Source organism: Carlito syrichta, unplaced genomic scaffold (genome assembly GCF_000164805.1).
Source record: "Carlito syrichta isolate Samal-C Ts95f unplaced genomic scaffold, Tarsius_syrichta-2.0.1 Scaffold305684, whole genome shotgun sequence".
NCBI classification, from domain to species: Eukaryota; Metazoa; Chordata; class Mammalia; order Primates; family Tarsiidae; genus Carlito; species Carlito syrichta.
The window spans coordinates 509,332-520,961 of NW_007249780.1; positions in this window are offsets into that span (position 1 = coordinate 509,332).

Here is an 11,630-nt window from a genome sequence, read left to right on the forward strand (position 1 = left end):
GGACAAAGCTGGGATCAGAATCCTGGTCTCCTCATCCCTGTGTGGTATCTTTCGCTTATGTCACTCAACTTGATCTCCTTACTGCAAGAGGACTTGGCCCCCATGGAACTCAATAATACCTGAAGAGACCTTCCCACATAACCAGGCTTTATTTTGGCTTGCCAGGCTTAAATAAATAAATAAGGGGAAAAAAAAAATAAGATTGATGCTGACACATATAACCTTGTGAAACATACTAAATGTTTAAAGATAAATACTGTCAGGCACGATGGCTCATGCCTCTAATCCCAGCACTTTGGGAGACAGAAACAAGAGGACTGCCTGACCTTATAGGTTCGAGACCAGCCTGGGGAACATAGCGAGACCTCATTTCTACAATACAAAAATAAAAAATTAGCTGGGCTCGGTGGCTCAGCCTGTAATCCCACGCCTTTGGGAGGCTGAAGTGAGTGGATTGCCTGAGCCCGTGGGTTCGAGACCCGCCTGGGCAGGCGAGACCTCATCTCTATAATAAATCAAAAAATCAGCTGGGCGTGGTAGGTAGCACGCGCCTGTAGTTCCAGCTACATGGAAGGCTGAGGCAGAAGGATCGCTGGAGCCCAGCAGGTCGAGGCTGCGGTGGCCGGGAGCAGCCACTGCACTCCAGTCTGGGCGACAGAGTGAGACTCCAACTCAAAAAAAAAAAAAAAAAAAATTAGCCAGGCATGGTGGCACATGCCTCTGGTTCTAGCTGCTTGGAAGACTGAGGCAGAAGGATTGCCTGAGTCCAGCAGGTCGAGGTTGTGGTGGTTGTGAGTGTGCCACTGCACTCCAGCCTGGGTGACAGAGTGAGACTCTGATTCAATAAATGAATAAATAAATAAAGATAAAGATAAATACTATACTATACTAGGAAAAATGAACATCTATGATTCTGCTCCATACAAAAAGGGTGGTGATTGTATGGAAGATACTGACTGCACTCGAAAGCTGAGGGGCCATATGGCTGAGATAATAGTTTCTATTTGCAGGGTCAAACCTGGTCACAGTGGGGAGCCTTCATTCTGTGACCAGGTTTGCACCTGCCCAGGTCCCAGGTGCATGAGTTTAGAATTACCAGCTTCGGCTGGGCTCAGTGGCTCAGCCTGTAATCCCAGCACTTTGGGAGGCCGAGGTGAGTGGATTGCCTGAGCCCACAGGTTTGAGACCTGCCTGGGCAACTTGGCGAGACCTCATCTCTACAATAAATCAAAAATTAGCTGGGCGTGGTAGCGTGCGCCTGTAGTTCTAGCTACTTGGAAGGCTGAGGCAGAAGGATTGCCGGAGCCCAGCAGGTCGAGGCTATTGCACTCCAGTCTGGGTGACAGAGTGAGACTCCAACTCAAAAAAAAAAAAAAAAGATAGAATTGCCAGCTTCCCCTCTCGCCCCTCATCAGCTCGTCCAGTCAGTCTCCATCTGCCAATTCCTTTTTGTTGTTGTTGTTTGAGTCAGGGTCTCACTCTGTTGCCCAGACTGGAGGGCAATGACTCACTGTAGCCTTGACCTCCTGGGCTTAGGGGAGCCTTCTGCCTTGACCTCTTAAGTAGCTGGGACTATTATTTTTTATAGAGATGAGGTCTTTCTATGTTGCCCAGGTGGGTCTCAAACTCCTGGGCTCAAGTGATCCTCTAGACTCAGCCTTCCAAAGGGCTGGGATTACAGGTGTGAACCACCATGCCCAGCTTCCACCTGCCAATTCTAAGCTATCTCTTCCCTCTTTGTTTCCCTTCTGTCTCCTGACACACTTGGTCTGTTTCTACCTAGTTCAGACTTTCCTTCTTCTCTCCTGGGTCTCTGTAACATGTACATAACTGCTCTCTGGCCACCCACCCTCTTGGTCTACAGGACATCCCTCTCTCCTGGTTCTTCTTTCACCTCTGACCAATCTCTTTCAGCTCCCCTTGTTTTTTAGCCTTGCTACCTGCCTCCCTTTTTTCTATTTACCCCTTAATTTGGGGTGAACCCCTGAAGTTTCATCCATGACCAACTCCTAATAGTAACAAAACAACAAAAGCAAAAACAACTGGGATTTAATGGTGCTTCCAAGATACAAAGGGCTTCATGTGTATTTTCATTTAATTCTATGAGGTAAGCTATTATTCCCCTTTTCATAAAAGTCAATTTTGCCTACATGGAGTCTCTGAAAACTGTCATTTCCATTGCTGCTGCCCCAATTCAAGCCCTTAATACCTCATCTTAGACCCTTGCTTCAGCACCCTAGCTGACAATATTGTAGGTCTTAGCGGTTGATGAGCAGGAACAAATGTAGTTCCAGTTAACCAATTGACCAAGGACTTTCGACTTAACTGAACCAAACTAGGCTTCACTCAGAACAGTAGTTCCACGGTGGGCTGTACTGTGAAGATAAGGCACTCAAAACTAGAATCGTTTGGGAGAAAAGATTAGGGTCACACACACACACACAGAATTAGAGCCTATGATTGGCCCAGGCATAAAGAGGACAATTCCTGGTAAAAGTTTGCACAGGGGCCTCCAAGAGGCTCTCCTTAGAAGCCCCCTCCCGCCCCCCCCCACAGGATTTGTGTGCCCCGTCCCAAACCAGCTCCAGCCAACCCCATTCGCAGCTTCATCCTGTTGAGAAGGAAAACCTCAACTCCCCAGTTTAAGTCATGACAATCCTATCTCTGGGAGAAAAAAAGAAAAAGAATAAAGTAATATTAGAAATATCAAACAAGGCCGGGCTCAGCGGCTCAGCCTGTAATCCCAGCACTTTGGGAGTCTGAGGCGAGTGGATTGCCTGAGCCTGTGGGTTCAAGACCAGCCCGGGCAACTTGGCGAGAGCTCGTCTCTATAATAAATAAAAAAAAATTAGCCAGGTGTGGTAGCATGCGCCTGTAGTTCCAACTACTTGGAAGGCTGAGGTGGAACAATCACTGGAGCCCAGCAGGTCGATGCTGGGGTGGCCGTGAGTGTACCACTGCACTCCAGCCTGGGTGACAGAGTGAGATTCCATCTCAGAAAGAGAAGAAAAGAAATATCAAACAAAGACATTTAAATTCACAATTTTTTTTAGGGGATCCTTCTGCCTCAAACTCTCGAGTAGCTGGGACTACAGGCCTCAGCTTTTGCCTCAGTCTCTCGAGTAGCTGGGACTATAGGCCTCAGCTTTTCAGTGCAGTTAGCACCTTCCACCCTATCACCACCCTTTTTATATGGAGCAGAATCATAGATGTTCATTTTTCCTTTTTTTTTTTTGAGTTGGAGTCTCACTCTGTCGCCCAGACTGGAGTGCAATGGCCGCTCCCGGCCACCGCAGCCTCGACCCGCTGGGCTCTGGCGATCCTTCCGCCTCAGCCTTCCAAGTAACTGGAATTACAGGCATGCACTACCACGCCCGGCTGATTTTTTTATTTATTGTAGAGATGAGGTCTCGCTGCCCAGGCGGGTCTCAAACCCGCAGGCTCAGGCAATCCACTCACCTCAGCCTCCCAAAGGCGCGGGATTACAGGCTGAGCCACAGAGCCCGGCTCCACCTCAACCTTCTAATAGCAGGAACTACAGGTATGCGTCTCCATGCCCAGTTAGTTTTTTGCTTGTTTGTTTGTTTGTTTATTGTAGAGATGAGGTCTTGCTAAGTTGCCCAGGCTGGCCTCTAACCCCTGGGCTCAGGTAATCCTCTCCCTTCCACCTCCCAAAGTGCTGGAATTACAGGTGTGAGCCACTGCACCCGGCACAAAATTGTTTTTGTAACGGGTGGGGCAGATATATTTGTTTATTTATAATCATTGTAATATTGTATATTTTGTCTGCTTTTAAAGGTGTTTAAAGCTTTTAAGAAAAAATGATTTATGAAGAGTTTGGTTTCGTTTGCAACTAATGTTTAAATATTTGAGAACATATAATCTACTAAATTCATAAGTTTTTGATTTATTGGTTGTATAAGTAGCATGAGAATATTTAGAGGAATGTTAATAATTGAATAGAGATTAATAAATTGGACATCAAAGTACCAAAAAAATGAGTATTCCTTTCCATGCCCAAAAGTGCCTGGGATGTTAAATAAATCATCCTAAACTTTCCATCTGATTTCTGGGTCTTCAGTTGATCTCCATTCTGTTACCAATACCTTGGGCTCTATTTCTTCATCTATAAAATGGGATGCTATTACTACATTAGAGAGTGGTTGTGAGGATTTAATGAAATCATTCCCTCCATAGCACTTAGAATAATAAATGTTGGCTATCTTTGCTTACTCCAATACTGTTTTTTTTTTTTTTCTTGAGTTGAAGTCTCACTGTGTCACCCAGGTTGGAGTGCAATGGCATGCTCATGGTCACCGCAGCCTTGGCCTGCTGGGCTCAGTTGATCCTGCCACCTCAGCCTTCCAAGCAGCTGAAACCACAGGCATGTGTCACCATGCCCGACTGATTTTTTGATTTCTTGTAAAGACTAGCTCTCTCCATGTTGCTTAGGCTGGTCTCGAATCCCTGAGCTCAGGTAATCCTCCTCACCTCTGCCTTTCAAAGTGCTGGGATTATAGGTATGAGCCACTGCACTGGCTATCTTACTCCAGTACTGCTTTGATCATGCTACCTCCTGCTCAATGCCCTTCAATTACTCCCCAATGACCTCTGCACAAACCCAACATCCTCCACACCATGTTCTTTTTCTGGCTTCCCTGCCTTGGTCCTCACTATTCCCCCATCAGCATCATTTGTTCCATACTATTCCTCTCCCTGAAGTGCCTTGCCTCTCTCCCATGCCATTATGGCCAATTCAAACTCCTACCCATCCTTCAAAATCCATCTCAGATGCCACCTCTTCCAAGATGCTTTCCTGGTCATCACCAACTCTCTCCTCCTCTGAGTATTTTATTAGTACTTCTTTCCTGGCAAGCATCACATTCTTTCTTGCATCAGAGTCCGTTACCTATGTGTCTGGTCATCCCTGTTGGACCATAAGCTCCTTGAAGTCAGGACCCACTTTTTTTTTTTTTTTTTTATGAGTTGTGGTCTCACTTTGTCACCCAGTTTGGAGTATAGTGGCATAATCATGGCTCATCACAGCCTCAACCTCCTGGGCTCAGGAAACCCTCCACCTTCAGCCTCCCAAGTAGCTGGAACTACAGACATGTGCCACCACGCCCAGCTAATTATTTTTAATTATTATTATGATTTTTTTTTTTTTTGTAGCTAGGAGGTCTGGCTATGTTGCCCAGGCTGGTCTCAAACTCCTGGGCTCAAGCAATCCTCCTGCCTTGGCCTCCCAAAGTGCTTGGATTACGGGTGTGAGCCACTGCACCCAGCCAGGACCCACTTCTGAGAAACAGATGGCTGTCCTACTTAGGGCCTGGCATGTAATAGGTGCTCAGCTAACAGGTGGCATGTAATAGGTCCTAGCTCTGGGTAGTTGTGTTATCTAAGCAGAAGAAACAGGAACCTGCAAGTTCCCCAGGCCATCAGCGCTGACCCATGCAGACCACAGGAGTACAGGAAACTAAGGAAGCCTGCAGTCTGCCCGTGCTGGGGTCCACCCGGCAGATGGCAAGAAGACAAGCAGAGTCAGATTCCAGGACCGGGCAGAGCTGTGTCTGCCCGGCACATCAACGTTCCTCCAGACATTTTTTAGTTCCTCGGTCCATCAACATTTTTCTAGTCTACTCTGTGCCAGGCACTGTGTGATGTGCGGCAGACACCAGGCTGATGTCATTCCCAAAGAGGCATGCCCCTGTGTCCTGTGCACGCCTGCGCAGGGGCCCACGTGCAGCCCCACAGGGCCTGAGTTCCAGCTCCTGACAGGCTGAGCCGTCTGCGAGCCCAGCCTGAGAGGGCTGCTTTTTACCCAGTTTCCAAACAATTCCCCTTTCTGCGCCAGCGCCGCTGCCTCTGCCGTCTGTTTGCCCCTCGCCGCCTCCTCCCTCTGTTGGGGCTGCCGCTGATGATGAAATTTGGCTTGCAACACCCTCTTTCCTCCCCTTCCTGCAGGCCTGGGAGAGGATTAAGCCGCTGGAGTCTGAAATCGGAAAGATCCCAGCTCCTGCTCCCCAGCACCTCCCCTTGCCCCCTCCTCCTCCCCGCCCATGCAAAACCAGAAAATTAATCTCCCCTTCTGCCTGTGATATGGCGGGCCACATTACAAGCTGGGTGTCGAGATAAAGCAGGGAGCCGCGGGACGGCGGCCCAGCTCAGGGGCCCCGGGTGGGGCCGGCCGGGGAGATAAGGGCCTCCCAGCCCCATGAATTATTCACCATTGCTGCCTCCTACGGCTCGGCGGCCGCCCTGGGCGCTGAGATTGCGCCTTCCAGAGGGGCCTGCGTAGGGTGGGTAGGGGGGTCCCTGGGGAAAAGCAGCAGCCCGCAGAGGGGTCCTCCTGTGGGGGGCCGATGGGAAGGAGGGAGGACTGTGCTTAGCTGGGGGACAGCTCAGAGACTCCAGCGCCCTGCAGGGCAACGGAGGCAGGGGGAGGAAGGTGTCCCCAGGCCTGGGAGAACCCCAGACCCAGCAAGAGCCCCCAGGGGTGCTCCTCATTTATGCAGCTCATTAAACGCTATTGAGCAGCTGTGACTGCCAGGCCAGGCGGGTCCTGGCCTCCCAGAGCTGGAGAGCCAGTCCCTGCCAGAGGGCGCCCTGGGTACAATGCACAGGCTGCACGCGGGGCTCTAGGTTTGGACCCAAACACAGTTACTTCCCTCTGCCTCATCCATGGCACTTCCCCTTTCTCCTCCGGGAGTCAAGACAGCCACTGCTCATTCTGGGGGAGCACCCTGCCTAGAGGGGGTGCAAGAGGAGGACTGAGGGCATACCTGCTCCCAGGGCAGCCAGACCCCCCAAAACAGGAAGACCAGGGTAGGTGCTGCAAGAGAGATGCGGGGGTGAGGGGGTGAGTGTGAGGTTGGGAGGATTACCCTGGGAAGTTTCTTGGGAAAGGAAAAGCCCCAGGCAGGCTGTGAGCCTTTTGTTCTTCTCCTTCTCTCATGGTTCTTTTCAAAGATTCAGAATTTCAAAGCAGGGAAGGACCTGGGCAGAGTCTGTTCTTCCATCTCTCCTTCCATCTCAGTCTCTATCGGCCTTTCTCCATCTCTGCTCCTCCTTCTCGCTCCATGTTGTGTGTCCATCTGCCCTTTTCATCTCTGCCTTGGCCCTGATTTCTTTCTCTCTCTCTCTCATTCTGTATGTAGTCTCTTTAATGATCCCTCCCTTTCAAAGTCCTGACTCTCTCAATGACACATTGACATACACATTGGAATGTGTGATAGAAGAAGCTGACCATCTGCTGTCCATCCCCACCCCAGTAAGGGAGGAAAAAGAAGAGTCTAGCATAGCCCTGGATGTGCAGATGAACTTCCAAGACCCAGACATAGGCAGCAGTATGGGGAGACAGCCTGAGATACCCAGAGAGCAAGGAGCAGGAGATGCAAGGAGAGAATGAGGACCAGATGGGACCCCTTGAGGACTGCAGAGACAGACACCCAGTCGGGGCAGTAGCCTTGAACCCACTGACTCTTGAGGCAGCAACAGAGCCCCACATTCGTGAACCAGTGGACAAAGCACGTTTATTGAGACCAGATTCAAGTTGGACAGGGAAGGGGGATGAAAGAAGAGAGAGAAGCGAGCGGGGCTAGGCTGGGAGGAGGCTGCGGGGAGGAGGAAAGGCTGAGTCCCTGAGGGATGGAGAAGACAGGTATTGAAGCAGGAAAGTGGGGACTAGCAGCGTGAAGGAGTGAGGAGATTAGAGAGAGGGGTGGGAGGAAGAAAGGAGAGGACAGCACCGGGCAGGGGGAGAAAGGGCAGCTGCAGAGAAGTATGGGAGGGGCGGAGGGGGAATTTGGACTAGGAAAGAGAGAAGGTGGGGAGACAGGAGGGTCATGTGAAGGGGATCGACCTGGAGCATGGAGGGGTGGGAGAGGAGTGTGTTGGGGGGTCCTGTCAGCCTTAGGTCCCCAGCCCCTTCCCAACCGCCTGCTAATTAACTCCTTAATTGTCTCTGCATTTGCTGAGCTGGCAGTTGAAGTAGATGCAGACAGATTGGGGTGTGTGATTTCACGCACGGGGGAGCGGAGAAGCACTGCCTGGAAGTCCCAGGGGGCCTTGTCCCCCCCCTTTACCCTCCCTCCCACCCATCTCTGAGAGGCTGGAGGGCGCTTCTGCACCCCGAGCAGATGGGGCCATCTGCAAGGAAAGCGTCCGTGGGGAATTTGCCCCCCTCAGCCCTTCAGGGATGCTAGTAAGGCTTGCCACTATCACTGGAACACCCACTGTTCGCGAGACACATATTGTTTCATCAGCCTGGGAATTAGCTGGGTTTTATGGTTTGTGGAGAAAAGTGCAACTCAGGCTAAGTTACTTGCCCAGGACCACATGGCACTGGTGTGACAGGGCTGAGATTTGAATCCATGATGCCAAAGCCCTGGGTGGGTCCTGTGTGGGTCCTAGTTGCTTCTAGCCAGCAGAGGGAGGAATGTCTCCAGGCCTAATTCCCTCTTGGGAAAGGGTACTGAGGTCTACAACTGCAGGCGCCAGAGATAATGAAGTGTTAACAAGAAGCTGGGAGGATGCTGAAGGAACCAGCATCCATCAGGCTTGGAAGAGAGGTGGGTGGGCCAGAGAAGCAGAAAGAAGCAGCAGGACACTAATCACAGCCCTTGGATCCTGAGTGTCATCTTAGCAAGGACTCAGTGACACCAACCTCCTCTTTTCCTCATCCCTGCCCTACAAACCCCTGTTGAAATGAATGCCCCCTACCCTGACATTCTGTGCTGGCAGCCCTGGCCTGGCCCCCTACTTTATGCCTGACCTTTGAACTAGAGTCACTGGTCAACATGTTCATCTCTCCTTTCACACTGGGCTATTTTGAGGGCAAGGGACCACACCACTCCTCAGCCAGCCCACAGGACCAGTCTTGGGGGCTTGTCACAGGAAAAACCTCAGTGACGGTTCGCAGCAATGTACAGAGCAGGGATGGTGGATATGTGTATGCAAGGAACCATCTCTTTTCAAATGAAGAAAAAACAACAGCACAAGAGATTTAGGTTGTGTCTAAGAAATAACTTCCTAGGACAGGGGCTTGTGATAATATGAAGACTTGAGTGATAGAGTCTGAACAGCAAGTGTGCTCAAGATTGGCTGCATATCAGAGGTTATTAAAAGTTGGGAGAGCCGGATGCGATGGCTCATGCCTGTAATCCCAGCACTTTGGGAGGCCGAGGCGAGAGGATTGCCTGAGCCCAGGGGTTTGAGACCAGCCTGGGCAAATTGGTGAGATCTCGTTTCTACAATAAATCAAAAAATTAGCTGGGAGTGGTGGTGTGTGTCTGTGGTTCTAGCTACTTGGAAGGCTGAGGTGGAAGGATCGCCTGAGCCCAGCAGGTCAAGACGGCGGTGGCCGTGAGTGTGCCACTGCACTCTAGTCTAGGCAACAGTGAGACTCTGACTCAAAAAAAACAGTCGGGAGAGCTGGAACTGGGCCCAGTGACTCATGCCTGTAATCTTAGTACTTTGGGAGGCCGAGGTGGGAAAATCACTCAAGCCCAGGAGTTTGAGACTAGTCTGGGCAACATGGCAAGACCTCATCTCTAAAAAAAAAAGATCAAAAACTTTGTTGGATGCGGTGGTGCACACCTGTAATCCCAGCTTCTTGGGAGACTGAGGCAAAAGGATTGGCTGAACCCAGGAGTTCAAGGCTGCAGTGAGCCATGATCATGCCACTGCACTCCAACCTGGGTGACAGAGTGAGACTCTGACTCAAGAAAAAAAAATTAGGAAAGCTGGGCTCCACCCCTAGAGATTCAAATGTGCAGCCTGGGTTGAGAACCACTGGCTTAGATTCTGCTCTGACTTGGTAAAACTCACTGGGGGTTTTAACCACTGGATCAAATACTAATTCTAATAACAAATTATTTGCTTATTGAGATGTACTAAGTACAAGCCAATGTACTAAGCACTTTCCATGCATTAGCTCATGTAATCCTCAAAAATCCTGTGAAATAAATATGATCTCTATCTTTTTTTTTTTTTTTTTTGAGTCAGTGTCTCACTCTGTTGCCCAGGCTGGAGTGCAGTGGCATGCTCATGGCCGCTGTAGCCTCGACCTGTTGGGTTCAGGTGATCTCTATCTTACAGATGAGGAAACTGAGGCTCAGAGAGGTCAAAGGACCTGTGAGGCCTGTGCTAGCGAATGGCGGGGCCAGGTCTGAAAGCTGAGATCACCTGATTCAAACCTTCTGTCTTCCCCCAGACTCCTCTGAGCCTGCTCATTGGCCTCGATCAGTCCTCGCCTGCCTCCACTTCACCTCATCACCTTCCCTCCACCCACGCTGCTCCCTCGGCAACATCCCGGGTGACTGAAGCAATTTGCAGCCATTTGAAGAGGCTCCATGTGTCACTCAGCCTGCGAGCGTGGGGAGGTGGGGGGATTACTGATGCTCCAAATTGCTCCTTCCATCCCCCTGAGGATATGTGGGATTCGGGAACCAGACTCTGCCCAAGGCCAGTTCTCACTCCCAAAATGCCCCCGAGGTGATTCTAAGTATCTGGGAGAGGGCTGCCACCCAGTGGCTGCCCAGGGACATGGCATCCCTCCAACTGGCAGGTGCTGCTGGACAGCTCCCCAACCCAATCCTGGACGGAAGATCCTCCCTTCCTCTTGGCTTCTCTGTGCCCGGGCCCCTAGTGAATGGATCGCAACCCTGTCCTTCACACTCCTAAGTCCAAAGTCCCTCTAGGGATCCCCAGATTCCTCCGCTGGTCTTCCGTGTGTCTCCTACCCCCAACCCCTCACAACTTCTCAGTCAACTTCTTTGCACAGAGCCATCCCCATCTCATTACAGCCTTTTTTCCCAACTTAAAGCCCTGGCACCATGTCCTGGGAACATGCCTCTCACCTTCCTTTTCCCAGAGCTGCACCAGCCTGCAAGTGGAGTGAAGGAGCCACTAAAGACAGAATTCTGGTCTCCCCTCCCTCCACCCTCCTTCTCATCATCTGACACCATCAGACCTCAACAGCCTCTGTGCTAAGAGCCCCTAATGAGCATCAGCAAATTAACAACTTCCCCTTGATTGCTCCTTCTCTGTTAATTGGATAGGGAGGCCCCCCCCAGGCCTCTCAAAGAGGAGGAGGGCAGGAGGGAAGCAGAAAGGTGAGAGCTACAGGAGCAGCAACCCCCAGGCCTGGGTTCAGTGCCAAGGCCTCTGCTCCCTCCCTGAACACTGCTCCCTCTCTGCCTCCCCCCTTCCTCCCTTTCCCCCTTTTCTTACTTCTGCCCCAGTTCCCTTGACCTCTGTCTATTTCACCTTTCTCCTCTGTACTCCTTCCTTAGAGATTTGGCAGTGAGGGCTGCAAACATCGTCCTGGCCCCTCCAGCCCAAGCTCCCAGGATGGGATCTGAGTGGCCAAGGCTGTGTGTGTGTTTACATATGTGCATGTGTGTACCTGTCACATGTAGGTGGGGAGCAGAGATAAGAACAGGTGAGTGCTTGCCATGTGGGTCGTGCCTCCAGAATGTGTGGGCGTCTATAGGGTGTGTGTGTGTGTGGCTGTGGATGGTGCCGTGTACCCTGGTCTGTGTGTGTGTGTGTGTGTGTGTGTGTGTGTGTGTGTGTGTGTCTCCATACGGGCCGAGTGCTTGAAGCAGTCAAGTGTGACTCGGAGCTTG